The sequence below is a fragment of the Notamacropus eugenii genome, chromosome X (genome assembly GCF_028372415.1).
Source record: "Notamacropus eugenii isolate mMacEug1 chromosome X, mMacEug1.pri_v2, whole genome shotgun sequence".
Taxonomy (NCBI): Eukaryota; Metazoa; Chordata; class Mammalia; order Diprotodontia; family Macropodidae; genus Notamacropus; species Notamacropus eugenii.
Window position 1 is genome coordinate 46116320 of NC_092879.1, and position 16319 is coordinate 46132638.

Below are 16319 nucleotides of genomic sequence, written 5' to 3' on the forward strand. Positions count from 1 at the left end.
TCTTCTTATATACATGTTGTCCCCATGTTAGAACATGTACTCCTTGAGGAAAGAATTGTGCTTCTCTGTGCATAGTGAGTGTGTAATTAATGTGTACTGATTGACTAATGAACAGATCTACCCAGAAGGAAAAAATAGGAAGAGGGATTAGATCTGTGATTTAACTGATACAGGGAACTCCTAGGTGAGGAAATTTCTTATATAAATGCAGATGGCAACTTATAGTCTTAGGGCGTTACCTAGATTTGAGGAGTTGGAGCATTTAGAGGTTAGGTGATTTTCCTAGGGTCATACAGCCAGCATGGGTCAGAGACAGAACTTGAACCCAGCTCTTCCCCATCTCAAGGTCAGCTCTCCAGATAACATTTTGATAGGGATTTCAAGTTTTCAAAGCACTTTACAAAGATGATCTCATTTGTCCTCACAATAACCCTGGGGGATAGGTGCTATTATCTTACTGATGAGGAAATTGAGGTAGAGAGAGGCTAAGTGAGTAGCCCAGGGTCACACAGCTAGTAAGTGTCTGAGGTGGGATTCAAATGCAGTTCATCCTGACTCCCACATCTATGGTGTCTATTGAATTCTCTAAGAAGATTAATCTATCATCAATATCAAGTATCAATCAATCGACAAGCATTTATAAATCACCTGCTATTAGCAACTGTGCTAAGCGCTGGTGATACAAAGAAAGACCCCCCCAAAAAAGTCTTTTCCCTCAAGGAGCTCATATTCTGATGGAGGACCCAACAGAAATACAGAAAAAGTGGGAATTATACAATGTGCAGAGCAGATAGAAGGCAGCCTTCGAGGGGATGGTCCTGGCAGCCGGGAAGCATTATTTTAAGAGAAGGGGCAGCATTTCTTTGCCCTAATAATGGTCTTCAGGGGGTTTCTGAAATCATGTTTTCACCCTTGCAAAAGCTCCAAGCATACCCTCCCAAGTCAGCGCCCCAGACTCTGGAAGGAAAAGGGGATTGCTATTTTACAGACACACCTAAGGAGGGGACAAGGAGAGGCATCATCCTGACCCTTCCACTTTCAGTTCCCTTTTATGCAATGCTCTGCCTCCCCCTGAATGGCCTCTTCCACTTGCATGTATATTCAGGCAAAGCCCCTAAATTTGTCGTGAATATCAAATGGCTCCGCAATGCAGCCTTCAATGGAGGAGCACAAATGGAATTTGTACATTGAGCAGAAGTTTCTAAAGGGGCACTGGAATAAATCCAAGGAAATATATTATTTTCTCCAGCATAACAGTAGGAAGTCTAAAGCAATTCTCTTCACATTCTTTACATTTTCCCATGGGGATCTAGCATGTTTTATTGAAATGGTGAAGCTCGAATAGCTAACCATCCACTAGGCCTCCCTTGCCCCGACATCAGGACAGGCAGCAAGCTCTGTAAAATCATGGGGCAGGATTCTTCCACCCCAGCTTTGGTGACCCCTCAAGCAGAAGAAGCTGGACCAGGAGACCAGAGAAATTTATTCAAATCCTGGCAAGAGAGATAGACAGGAAGAAAGGAAGGAAGAGAGAGAGAGAGGAAGGAAGGAAGGAAGGAAGGAAGGAAGGAAGGAAGGAAGGAAGGAAGGAAGGAAGGAAGGAAGGAAGGAAGGAAGGAAGGAAAGAAGGAAAGAAGGAAAGAAGGAAAGGAGAAAGAGAGAAAGAAAGGAAGGAAGAGAGAAAGAAAGAAAGAGAGAGAAAGAAAAAAGAGGAAAAGAAGGAGAAAGAAAGAGAGAAAGAAGGAGAGAAAGATGGAGAGATAGGCAGACAGATGGATTGATGGATGGATAACTATGAGTCAGGCACTGTGCTAAGTGTTGGGATACAGATACAAACAAGCAAGACAGTACCTGCCCTCAAGAAGCTTCCATTTTAATGAGGGAAGACAAAAAGAGAGCTGGAAAGTAGGATAAGAAATTTCTTCTGGATATGTGTTGGATTAGATGACTGCCAAAATTCCTTCTAAGTCTCCTGGTGAGAAAATTCCCTTTAGAGATATGGGCTGCCACCTATTCTGCACATTATAGCTGCAAGCAAGTTGCCTGGGACACAGTTTACCTGACTTGCTTAGGGTCATATAGTATGGGTGAATTAAAGGGAAGATTTGAACCTAGGTCTTCTTGACACTGCTTCCATTACAGGCCTGTACGGAATGCAACAAAATCAATAAGGTGACATTCAGGGCTATTAATCTTTTCTCTTGTCTCTTCCTCCTTTCCCCCTTTCCCTGGAGTGGGAGTTTCAGGGGACTTCTCACAGCCCCACAGTTGACTCACTGGCTTGACATCAAGGGCTATGAACCCAGAATAAGGCTTCCAAACTGTCCTCTGTAAAGGTGAGGAAGGACCGTGGCTGCTTCATGATTCATGAGCCACAGTCTCCCTGGATGCCTGAGGTAAGGGGACATAGAACCAAAGCAAATCCCTACCTCAGATACTACCTGTGTGACCTTGGACAAATCCCTTCCCCTCCCTGGACCTCCATCTCTATAAAATGGGGAAGTTAGGCCAATGGTCTTTGAGGTCCCTTCCAGAACTAGACCTATATTTTATGGGACCTTGGAGAAGTCTTCTAGACTCCCTGAGCCCTTTTCCTTCTCTATAAGATGAGGGGGTTGGACAAAATGGACTCTGTAGTCACTTCTAGATCTTCATCTATGATCCTTGGTATGCCCCGTCCTGGGCTTAGTTTCCTCCTCTGTAAAATGAGGAGGTGGGACTAGATGGCCCTTGGGGTCAGATGTCTGATGACCCTGAGGTTAGAGATCTATGGTTCTATGTTTCAAAAGTCTGAAGCTAAAAAATCCCAAGAGGACCAAGTGGTTTTAGAGAATATTTATCCCAGGGAGAGTGCAACCAGCCTCATTCCAATTTCCTGATAGCTCTGGACCTAAGGGATGACATTTGGGAAATGGAGAGAGAAGAAAGGTTGAGAAACTTTAATTTGAACACAGATCAAATATTCTTGAAGGTAGCAAGTAGGGTTGTGGGTTCTTTCCCCACACAGGAGACAAAAAGCATCCTGATATTTTGCACATCTTTAGGAATGCTGACTGGACAACCTTGGTTATATCACATTCAACAACTGGGAGGGAGCCCAGAGCCAGAATAATGTAGGAGGTCACAGCTCCCCAAATAAGTTAGACAATTGTTTCTCACAGCTGTCTTAGAGCTGCTGAGAGGCCATTGGTTCAAGCGAATTTTAGGATTTAAAAAAAATCTGACTTGCATTTCTCTCTGAGAAACCCCTCCAGAGCATAAAGTAATACCCAGGTAAATGCTGATGCTGGGGAAGCAGACTGGCATTGCCTGCCAAGTGTTCTCTGGGTGTTATGGTCCTTACCACCATCTGTTGACCATTGAACTTGAGACAGATAGGCTTGGGTTCAAATACTGCCTCCAATATGTAATAGCTGTGTGACCTTGATCAAGACATTTAACCTGTATGAGCCTCAGTTTCCTCATCTGTCAATTAAGGGGCTTGGACTCAATGACCTCTACGATGGCTTCCAACTCTAAAGCTGTAATCCTATGTTTGACTAAGCTTTGCTCCATGGGCTCAGACTGAGTCTCAAACTCAACCAGAAACAGAACCTTACCCAGGATCCCACCCTTTGCCTTACTGCAGGCTCCTTGCATTGAACCCCAGACAGTAACTAACATTGGGGGAGAGGGGGAGATTGGAGCTTAGCCTCAAGGTGCCAGTGTCTGAGAAGGGACCTTCCGATTCCTCCCTAAGAGGACTACTATCCCCATGCCTTTCTTTTTGACCCTCTTCTAGCCTGTGCAGTTGTCATATGGCCCAATAGCCACCAGAAATCACTCCCAGGCTCCCCTCATCATGGTTCCCCTCTGCTGATCTGTTGATTCTCCAGGCAACTGGCTAAGACTACCAGTTGCAGAATAGGTGTCCATTTTCAAGATAGAAAAAGGGAGGCTTTGAGATTTTTAAATGTTTTATCCAAGATCATCTGGGCTGAGGTAGGGATTTGAACCCAGGAATCCTGACCCAAAGTCCTCATTTTACTACTCCAAGGTACACACAGAAGCAAGCTCACCACAATCACTAGCCTTCTTCCCATGCTTAATTAAACAATCAGCCCATCAAAAAGCATTTCTCAAGAACCAACTGTATTTGGTGCTAGAGATACAAAGGTAAGAGTCCCTGCCTTGAAGAATGCACTCTCCTTGAGGTTTATTTGCCAATTCTCAAGCCAGTCTTTCAATCTCCAGATCTACCAGTGACCATGCCAAGGCTATTTTCTGATACTCCAAAATAATCCTACAGAATTGGGGAAGCAAATGTGTCCCCTAGCAGCTCATGGGATGCATCCAACTCTTCCTTTTCCCACTCCCGATTATGGCATCCCTAACTGGTGACAATACCTGACAATTAAGCACCATCCGGGGACCTCTCTTATCTTTCTACACCCTGGTTTAGCAATCTCATTCGTTTCTTAGGTGCAGTCATCATCTCTACACAGCTGACTACCAAACCTATGTATCTGACCCTAACATCTCTCCTATCACCATATCCCACATCACCAATGGCCTGTTGAGGCTCTCCACTGAAACATCCTGTGAGCATTTCAAACTCAACATGTATGTCTAAGAGATGACCAAATGGGGATTATGATAATTATAGTCAAGAGGTTCCAATGAGATAATGTATGTAAAGTGCCTTGGAAACTTTGAGGAGTGATTGAAGTATCAGTTATTCTCACTAGTCTTCCTGCCTTACATTCCTCTCATCCAAGCTTCCTAATCTCTGAGGAAAACATCTCCAGCCTTCTAGTCACCCAGATTCACCTCACTCTCTTCCACGACTCTATGTATCAGGAAAATAAGGTTGTTTACTTAACTGAGCATTAGCCACCCATCTCTAGGGAGACTAGGTCTCTCTATGTCACCCAAGCTAGAAGTACAAAAGCCATTGACAGGCCAACCCCACTCTTGAGTTCTAATCTGTTTTCTTCTCATCCATCACCCCCAGGTAACCTGGTGATCTTCCACTCCAGGGGCCCACCATATTGGTACCAAACTTAGTGGGGACACTCAAACAACTTAGTCCACTTTTGCTCAGAACTCCTGAGCTCAAGAGAGCCTTCATCCTCATCCTCTTCAGAAGCACACTACAAGTATGGGCCACTCTGCCTGGACCACTTCCAGGCGTTTTCACAGGCTGCTCCTCTGTACTGTACTCATCCTTAAATTTGTTAGCGCTCTGTCTCCCTTCTAAAGTCACATATGGCTTTCTATGTTTACATACATTCTTTGAATTCACACTGCATATTTCCATTGGGCTGGAACCAATTACCATATTTTACATAATTATAACATCAAATGGTACAAATTCGAATACATGTAACCACTTCATGAGATTCATTAGTCACACAAATCAGGACCTAGTCAGATTAGAGCCTTCCAGTCGTATGTAAGCTCCTTGCAGGTAGGAAAAGTTTTGTTTTGTCTTTGTATTTCAGCATCTAACATGGGGTCTTGCACAAGGTATTGACTTACTAAATATTAAGCTGAATGTTTTAGTTAGATTGCTTGAAGACACTGTGAGAGGCTGTTGACTATCATCAGGAGGCAGTGAATTCCAGTTTGGAACAGTTCTCTTTGGCTAAAAAGGTCTTTGTTATGTTGAGGTGAAATCTGTCTCACTCCCCACTGGGCCTAATTTTTCTCTCTGGGGCCAAATAGAACAAGCTTAATTTCTTTCCAACATGACAGCCCTTCAAACACTTGACAGCTGCCATCATGTCCCCCAGAAGTCAATCACTCAATCAAAAGTGTAAACTAGGTGCAAATTTTAATCAATTTGGGAAGACTTTGATCTTTGGGGGAGGACAGCTGATGCCATGCAGGAAATGTTTTGCAACTGGCTTAAACAAGCGAACATGCTTTGGGACCTCTGTGGACCATAGCAAATGAGTTCAAATTCCAGAAGCAGTGAATTGAGTGGTTGAATTCAGGAGTGAAAGACTCCTTACACAGAATCGTCTGGCACCAATGGGTGACCTAACAGCCTTTAAAAGGTCAAAAAACTTAGAGCTGCCACTGGACATCAGTGGAAACAAAGCAATGGAGACTGGCTTTGGGTTTACATTGGGAGCTGAGAGCTTTAAATCTATGATCCTATGAATCCCACCTCTTATAATATTTATAAGTTGCGACCTTCCCCTCTTTGAACTTCAGTTTCTTCATCTGTAAAATGGGATTAATGATATGTGCACTCCCCACTTCCTAGGGCTATCAAAATGAGATGTGTCATTATCAGAAGCAACAGTATTTCTTCCTTCTAGAGCAAATATGAGGATAGGGTGACTGGGATGGGTTTGAGGAATGAGAACTGGCTCCCTGGGAGCACCATTTTCTTCATGATTAATCTACAAGGGCTAGGCTCCTTTTCTAAACAGCCCGTGGGAGTTTCTCATGGAATTTTCTCTTGCTGAGGATTCCTGGGAGATATCCACCATGAATGATGTACATGGTACTCTGGGCTCACTGCAACATCCCCACAGGCAGACCTAGCATGCGCCTCTCCTAGGCAGGTCTTGTACTCAATTGATGCTTTTCTTAAATCTCAGTAGAGAAAATGATGGATCCTTTGCCATTAATCAAGCCTAAATGGCACATTAAGAATGCAGTGTTGTACCCACCTTTCTTATTTATGAGACATCAAAAAGCAAAAGAAATAAGTGAGAAGTGTGAAGTTAGAAGAATAGTTTTTTCATGGACTAGATTTGAAAGAAAACATCCTCAAAAAGAGGATGCAGAATGTAACAGGGGCTGAACATCTGCATTCAGGTGCTGGATGGCCTGTTCATTGGATGCAGTGCTAACTAGACCTTCTTTCAATATCTGAGCCTCAGTTTCTCCTCTATTAGCATGGGCCTGATGATGTCCTATAAGCTCCTAGAGATTCCCTGACTCAAGGATTCACTTTTCTTTTAAAATAACCAGTCCCAGGATTTGGTTTGATGATCCTCTTTAACGAAATCTGGCTACCACCACTTGCTCTCATTCTCTTGGTATCTAGTTACACAGGTGACCTGGGGATTACTTGGGGAATCATAGAATCCTAGCAATCTAGAGCTCAAAGGTACCTCAGAGGCCATTTAGTTCAACCCTCTTATTTTACAAAAGAGAAAACTGAGGCCCAGGAGGGTTAAGTGACTTGATTCTTATCCCTGTTCATCCATAGAGCCTCAATAGAGTATCTAACCAATTAATACACTGGGGACCTTCCTCTAGGTCTTGTTTCATTTGGGGAGTACTCCTGGACCACAGAAGCAATCTTGTCTACCACCCCACCCCTCATTTTACAGAGGGGGAAACTAAAGCCCAAGAAAATCAAGTGATTTGTCCAAAACCACATAGGCAGTAAAGGTCAGAGCCAGGATTTGAACCCAGATCCCTTCATTCCCAGTCAAGTGTCCTTCCTACTGTACCATTCTTTCTTCCTTCTTTCTTCCTTCCCCAGTCCCACCCCACCCTCACAAATGATTTTAAGGAAGATTTCCTAGAGAGCACAGCATCAGGGACACATTCAGTGGTATAGAAGTCGTATATAATATCAAAAGGATCAAAGCTCAGAAGTTGCATGGGAACTCTACCCATCCTTCTTGACTTCCTGATTGGCTTGCTATGGATTCAGAGCATGGAAATATTGAGGTCAGGAAAGTACCAGCTTCATCTGCACAGTACATGCTTTTTGTTATAATTAGGACTAGAAATGCTCAGGATATACACAATTTCAACATATCTCACCCCAGCCCATAATCAAGCTGGATCAATTTCTCACCTGACATCATAAGCCCAGTGGGAGAATCAAATGAAACTGTGTATTAACCATACAAGATGCCATATAAATGTGGCATCATTATCATCGCAGTAAACTTCATTTTTTTATACCCAATCAGTTGCCAAGTCTTGTTGTTTCTACCTTTGAGGTATCTCTTAGGTACAAGCCTTTCTCTTGACTTATCCTACTACCATCCTAGGTCAGACCCTTATCACTTCTCACATGAACTACTACCTTAGTCTAATTGGTCTCTGTGCCTGAAATCTTTCCCCATACCAGACCATCCTCCACTTAGCTGCCAAAATACAGTTCTAAACACTTTACTTCCCTGCTCAATAGACTTCAGTGACTCTATTGCCTCCAGTATAAATTCCTCTATTTGGCATTTCACAATTTGGCCCTGTCCTATGTTTCCAGCCTTATTGTAGATTACTCCTCTTCCTCCAGCTAAGTGGTATGGTAGATAAAGCACTGTACCTGAAGTCAGGAAGATGTGAGTTCAAATCTCACCTCAGACTCATATGTGACCTTAGGTAAGCCACTTAACTTCTCACTACTTCAGTCTAGCACCCACCTCCCAGGGTTGTTTGATCAATTGAGACACTATCTGTAAAGTTCTTTGCCAACCTGAAAGCATGATAGAAATAGTAGGTATTATTACTCATGCACATTGTGATCCAGTAAAACTGGTCTGTTCTTTATACACATCTCTTCATCTCTTGTTGCTGAGCCATTGCACAGATGTCTGCCATGTCTGGACTGTACTTCCTCCCTACCTCTGCCTCTTATGATTCCTGGTTTCCTTCAAGGTTTAGCTCAAAGTATTACCTACTACATGAAGCCTTTTCTAATCCCTGAGTGATTGGCATCTCCCCCTTCACATTTATCTTGTATCTCCTTGACATCATCTTTTATCTTACATAAACTGTACACGTTGCCTCCCTTAGCAAGACTTTAAACTTCCCGAGGACCAGGATTGTTTTACTTTTATCTTTGTATTCCCTATGCCTAGCACAGTGCCTAACATCGAGTCAGTGCTTAATAAATACTCACTGATTAACTATATACACTACAAGTAAGAATGTTAGTAAAATACTTGATTGGATCCTTAATTTGGACAGTCCCATTAGCAGGGCAAGGTGTAGTTTACCTGTGCCTTCTCATCCTGTACAATGTTTAATCCCCATTCATATATAGCTCCTCCAAAGAGGATCAAGCCAACCTATTGGAGACCTTCCTCCACCAGCACTTCTTAAACTGTGGATCGCAACCCCACCCAAAGTTTAAGAAGCACTGAAGGGGTCATGAGTGGAAAAAGTCTTACAAGCCTTGCCTAGGCCTTGTTTCATTTGGGGAGTACAAATAAAGCACTTGGCCAGTTCAGCTGTAGTCCTTTCATCTTACCATATGACCAACCCACCTCCTTTTCTAAATATCCATTTCCTTAATGGCACCTCTTCTGTCACTTCTTGTGTTCAGATTATCCATGGAAATGTACTGTTGCCTCATTGTATACCCCATGTATCTTTCCATTGCCTTTTAGGTCTCCCATGATTTTGATTTCTTACAGATGTGGGTGATCCAAAATTCACCAAAACAGAGCACAACTGAATGTTTTGTGTTCAAAGGAGGAACCTCTGCACCAAAGCCTGGGATTTTAAAAAGTATTTTAGAGTTTCCCAAAGGCAATACAGCTCATTCCCTTTCTCCCATTCAAATATGGGACCAACCCACTGTCTACCCACCTACACTGGCTGTTCCAGGTATGTGAGAGGCAGCATAGCATGCTGGATGAAGAGCTATCCTCCAAGTCAAGAAGTCCTGGAATCAAGACCCCCTTCTAATAAATAGAGGCTGTGTGATCCTGGGCAAATCATTTCACTTTTGAGCGGTCTAGGAAGCTTTCTAAATCTATGAAAGTTGCAGAGAAGGTGTTCATGTCCATTGATATGGACCTGGATGTTCCCCATGCCAATGAAATCACAAATCCACTGTCTATCTTCTTTTCCCTCTACGAATTCAATGTACTACCCATTCTACTGCATGTCATAAGCCAGACAAGAAGCACTTTTATCCATTTGGTTCTCCCTGTGTGGATTGATAGATTGGCTTCTTTTTGAGTATTCATAGATCTCATGGACAAGCCCCTGGAATGTTCCAGAGTTGGATGCTGTCATCACAACATCATCCAAAATTGACAAGAGCATCTGGAAGATCTGAGAGTCCTTCTTCCATTTGGATCCTGCACAAAATCTCTTCCATGACGATGACAAACAACAGTGGAGAATGCACATCTTCCTGTTTCCTGCCTTGCTTGGTAGAACAGAATAGAATCTTTGCAATTACATATATCGAGGAATCTTGCATAGTCATAAGGTATACACAAGACTTCTTGTCAAAAGTGAAACTTGTATTTTGCTGTCTCAAGTTTTTTTATAATCAACAAACAATAAATGCAATTATATTTTTGCACCTTTCAGTCAACTGTGACTATGAAGCTGCCGTCTACTGTAAAGAGTAATTTGTAAAAGATTCCCTGCTTCCTTCTTGTTTCCTTTAAGGACACCGTTGATACACATGTAGGTCATACTCATAAAGATTTTACAAATATAAGAAAGTAAGCATTTAGTTTGGTAATTAATGTTGGTCTCTTGGATGTCATTTTGGAGGTATTAATATCATCTATAACTTTTTCAATTCTCCTCCCTATCTTCTAAACCAGGCCCTCATGCTTTGATATTCGTGGTACCTATAGCATTGATTTACTTGATGTGTATTTATTCTGGTTCAGTCATTCTTCTTGACTTCAATAGTATGACTGCAGAGACAGCAGATTTTGATATGACTCTCACAACAAGAACGAGTCATTTTGCAGTCAGTTTCATTTTTGTGATGTTGTTTTGTGCTTGTCATGTCCAATGCAAACCTGAGCCATATTTTCCAACATGTTTTTCAACATCTGCCTTTATGTTCACCTTCACAGTGAAGTCATCAAGTGTCAAAGTATACATTTGGAGGATCTTGTCAAGTTCTTCACAGAATTTCTCTGCCTCTAAATTCTCTTCAGGATTTGTTGTCATAGAAGCTGACATTATATTAATGGTGGTGGTCTTGTTTAAGTTTATCATAGATACTTCAAAGTGAGACGACCAAGTACTCCACAAAATGATGAATTGTGAAGCTTTTGGATACATGAAGAAACCAACACCACCAGCTCAATCTTCTCTCCAAGAAGAACTGCCGAGCCTTCCCTTCATTGAGTCAAAACTTCCTTCAGAGGGGGCGGAGCCAAGATGGCGGAGTAGAAAGATGCACATACACATAGCTCTGAACCCACAACCCATAGAATGGCTACAGGGAAGTAACTCACGGCGAATTCCGCACCCAGAGGCCACGGAACATTGGAGCGAGGGAGATTTCTGTTCCAGAGAGACCTGCAAACCTCTCGCGGCGGGGTCCTTCGCGCTGCGGACTGGGCGCCGGGACTGGGAGCTGAGTGCAGCCCTGCCTCGGCCGCGGCACCGAGAGGAAAAGATCCGAGCAGGCTTCACAGACAGGATCTCCAGCAGCCACGCGGGTCCCTCCACCCACAGAGGGATCTGCAAACCTCTCGCAAAAGGTCCGTCGCGCTGCAGACACAAAGCCCAGCCCAGACCTGCTGCGGCCATGGCTGCGGCACCGAGAGAAACAGATCCGAGCAGGCTTCAGGGACGGGATCTCCAGCGGCCGCACAAGTCCCTCCACCCACAGGTGACAGGGGTGGGTGAGAGAGTCTCTTTGGCGGGTCGAGAGGGGAGTGGGGTGCCCCCATAATTCAGGCCCCCCCCGGGAGGTAGAAGCTGAGAGGCGGCTGCAGACAGGGGCTCCCCAAGCGGGCGGGAGCCTGAATCCATTGCGGAAGGTCTGTGCATAAACCCCCTGAGGGAACTGAGCCTGAGAGGTGGCCCTGCCCCGACCTCAGCACCAGAACATAATCTCATTCTGAATAGCAGCCCTGCCCCCGCCAAAAGCCCTGAGGCTGGAAGCAGCATTTGAATCTCAGATCACAAACACGGGCTGGGAGGATCAGGAGGTGAGGTGGGTGTGAGGAAAATATTCAGAGGTCAAGTCACTGGCTGGGAAAATGCCCAGAAAAGGGAAAAGAAATAAGACTATAGAAGGTTACTTTCTTGGCGAACAGGCATTTCCTCCCTTCCTTTCTGATGAGGAAGAACAATGCTTACCATCAGGCAAAGACACAGAAATCAAGGCTTCTGTGTCCCAGCCCACCCAATGGGCTCAGGCCATGGAAGAGCTCAAAAAGAATTTTGAAAATCAAGTTAGAGAGGTGGAGGAAAAGCTGGGAAGAGAAATGAGAGACATGAAGTCAAAGCATGAACAGCAGATCAGCTCCCTGCTAAGGGAGACCCAAAAAAATGTTGAAGAAATTAACACCTTGAAAACTAGCCTAACTCAATTGGCAAAAGAGGTTCAAAAAGCCAATGAGGAGAAGAATGCTTTCAAAAGCAGAATTAGCCAAATGGAAAAGGAGATTCAAAAGCTCACTGAAGAAAATAGTTCTTTCAAAATTAGAATGGCACAGATGGAGGCTAATGACTTTTTGCAAAACCAAGAAATCACAGAACAAAGAGAGAAGAATGGAAAAATGGAAGATAATGTGAAATATCTCATTGGAAAAACAACAGACCTGGAAAATAGATTCAGGAGAGACAATTTAAAAATTATGGGATTACCTGAAAGCCATGATCAAAAGAAGAGCCTAGACATCATCTTTCATGAAATTATCAAGGAAAACTGCCCTGAGATTCTAGAACCAGAGGGCAAAATAAATATTCAAGGAATCCACAGAACACCGCCTGAAAGAGATACAAAAAGAGAAACTCCTAGGAACATTGTGGCCAAATTCCAGAGTTCCCAGGTCAAGGAGAAAATACTGCAGGCAGCTAGAAAGAAACAATTCAAGTATTGTGGAAATACAATCAGGATAACACAAGATCTAGCAGCCTCTACATTAAGGGATCAAAGGGCATGGAACAGTATATTCCAGAAGTCAAAGGAACTAGGACTAAAACCAAGAATCACCTACCCAGCAAAACTGACTATAATACTTCAGGGGAAAAAATGGTCTTTCAATGAAATAGAGGATTTTCAAGTATTCTTGATGAAAAGACCAGAGCTGAAAAGAAAATTTGACTTTCAAACACAAGAATGAAGAGAACCATGAAAAGGTGAACAGCAAAGTGAAGTCATAAGGGACTTACTAAAGCTGAACTGTTTACATTCCTACATGGAAAGACAATATTTGTAACTCTTGAAACATTTCAGTATCTGGGTACTGGGTGGGATTACACATGCACACACGCTCACATACATAGAGACAGAGTGCACAGAGTGAATTGAATAGGATGGGATCATATCTTTAAAACAAAATGAAATCAAGCAGTGAGAGAGAAATATATTGGGAAGAGAAAGGGAGAAATTGAATGGGGCAAATTATCTCTCATAAAAGAGGCAATCGAAAGACTCATTAGTGGAGGGATAAAGAGGGGAGGTGAGAGAAAAACATGAAGTCTACTCTCATCACATTCCACTAAAGAAAAGAATAAAGTGCACACTCATTTTGGTAGGAAAACCTATCTCACAATACAGGAAAGTGGGGGATAAGGGGACAAGCAGGGTGGGGGGGATGATAGAAGGGAGGGCATGAGGAGGAGAGTGCAATTCGAGGTCGACACTCATGGGGAGGGATAGGATCAAAAGAGAATAGAAGTAATGGGGGACAGGATAGGATGGAGGGAAATATAGTTAGTCCTATACAACACAACTATTATGGAAGTCATTTGCAAAACTACACAGATATGGCCTATATTGAATTGCTTGCCTTCCAAAGGGAAGGGGTGGGGAGGGAGGGAGGAAGAGAAGTTGGAACTCAAAGTGTTAGGATCAACTGTCGAGTAATGTTCTTGCCACTAGGAAATAAGAAAAACAGGTAAAGGGGTATAGAAAGCTATCTGCCCCTACAGGACAAAAGAGAAGATGGAGACAAGGGCAGAGAGGGATGATAGAAGAGAGAGCAGATTGGTCATAGGGGCAATTAGAATGCTTGGTGTTTGGGGGGGGAGGGGATAAAAGGGGAGAAAATTTGTAACCCAAAATTTTGTGAAAATGAATGTTAAAAGTTAAATAAATAAATTTAATAATAAAAAAAATATATATATAGAAAAAAAAAAAACTTCCTTCAGTCTTCTGGTTTGGTTTGTTGTGAGACTAAGTATTTGTGTGATTGAGTTCTTCTAAAAGTTTGTCAGTTCTTCGATCACTGGATGAAGATTTCACATTTAGAATAGCTAAGATTAAGTTGGTGTTTGCCATCTAAAAGGCAATTCTTAGCACCATCTTCCCCTTCCCTCCTTTCCATCAATCTACTATTATAATAACCATAAAAAGAACGGGACTGCACAAGAGTCAAAAAAATTTTATGTTTTACTCTGTTTAAAAGGTTGTCATGACCAAAGGTTTTATTTCTGAATGACAAACCTAGTAGATAGAGTGCTGAGCCCAGAGTCAGGAGGACTCAATGTCCTGAGTTCAAAACTGGCCTAAGACATTCACTAGTGTGACCCTGGACAAGTCACTTAACCCTGTTTGACTCAGTTTCCTCACCTATAAAATAAACTGGAGAAAGAAATGGCAAACCACTCCAGTATCTTTGCCAAGAAAACCTCAAATGGGGTCACAAAGAGTTGGACACACCTGAAAACAACTGAACAACAAAACCTACTGGTCAAAAAACTCCCTATAATAGTTCTTGGGAACCAGAATAGTATCACCAGGATCATATGCAGAACATTTCCAGCATAGTAGAAACTTCCAAAGCTTAGAATCCATTGGAAGAACCCAATTTTACTTCTATGCCACAATGAGTCATCACAGTAGGAATTTGTGGATTCCTGTCTTACAAAAATATTGGGGAAATAACAATTAAGTCCCCAAAGTATTTTTTTAAGAATTCTTCTCACTTTGTGACCTTGGGTAAGTCATTTCTTTATGTTCCTCCATTTGCTTCTTGATAAAATGGTGTGTGTTGGGAGAAGTGGGAAGGGTATGATTACTAAATTCCCTTTCGGTTTCAGGATTCTATTCTAGTGTAACACTTCCCAACAGCTAAGAAAATCAATTGGTTTTATTTCAAGGCACCTTTCTAAAAGTCAGAGTAGCCATTAATGTCAGATTTCCATAGATGAATTGATCAAAGATTAATTTATTCTTAAGGAATTCCATAATACTTGGGTACTGAGGCAAAGGCCAACATAATATTTAAAAGGTCTTGTCCTCTCTGAGAAAGTGACAGCTGGGTAAATCTCTTCCTTTACTAATATTTAGACAGCAGTGTTTATCCTCTGTTTCATGGCTTGATTTTCTGTGGACTTTTGGAGAAGTGATTTTGGTAGGGAAAATGAACGACCATAGTTTATTTGGCTTCCAACTGGATTTTCTTTCTCATAAATGTTGGACAAAAATACTCAAATACTTTTTCAAGAAAGTCATTGGCTTATGAGCAAACAAGCTGGACTTGGAGAGAGAAGAACTGGGTTATAATTTTAAGTCAATTGCCAAGCTTCTATGTGGCCTTATGAGACTTAACCGCTCTGTGCCTATTTACTTTTCTTCAAAATGAAGGGATTGGATTCACTCAAGGGTGCGCACCCTGGGGTTCATGGACCCCCACAGGACTGAGGAACCTGCAGCTCTGAGGCCTCTAGGTCCTCAAGTGTGGCCCTTTGACTAAATCAATATTTTACAGAACAAATCCCCTTAATAAAAGGATTTGTTCTGTAAAACTTAGATTCAGCCAAAAGGCCGCATCCAAGGATCTATAGTGCCACATGTAGCCTCAAGGCCACAGTTTCCCCATCCCTGCCCAAGGAGTTCATGGATGAATTTCATGGGTTCTATGTATTAAAATGGGAAAACAATTACATCTTTTCCCCCTTTAACCTTTGGTTTCCTTTATAATAATATTCATTTTATTTCATGCATTTAAAAGCCTTGTTCTGAGAAGGGGTAAGCTTCAACAGACACTGTCAAAGAGGTCCAAGATGCAAAAAAGATTAAGATTCTCCAGTCTAGACAATCTAGAAATCCCAATTATACCTTAATATGCTACATTTTATAATATATATGTATATGTCCCTGCCTAAACTCTGTCCATTAATTAATGCTGAACAATGATCAGCAAATTAATAGGACTGGTTGATTGCAGTCATTCCCAGCTCTGTTAGTGTAATTTCTCTAGATCTTTGCAATGAAAAGGAGAATTGGTTAGGTTTTTCTACCCATTTTAATTCCTACATTTGATGGCAGACGCTTCTCCAAATGAGTGATTCTGTGATAAATCAGCCTCCATGCTAGGGAGGGAAAAGGAAGGAGAGAGCCCACAAAGAAAACTGATTGAAGGATATACTTTATAGCTGCCTGAGGCCTCAGCAGGGCTGGGGACTAGGGTCCT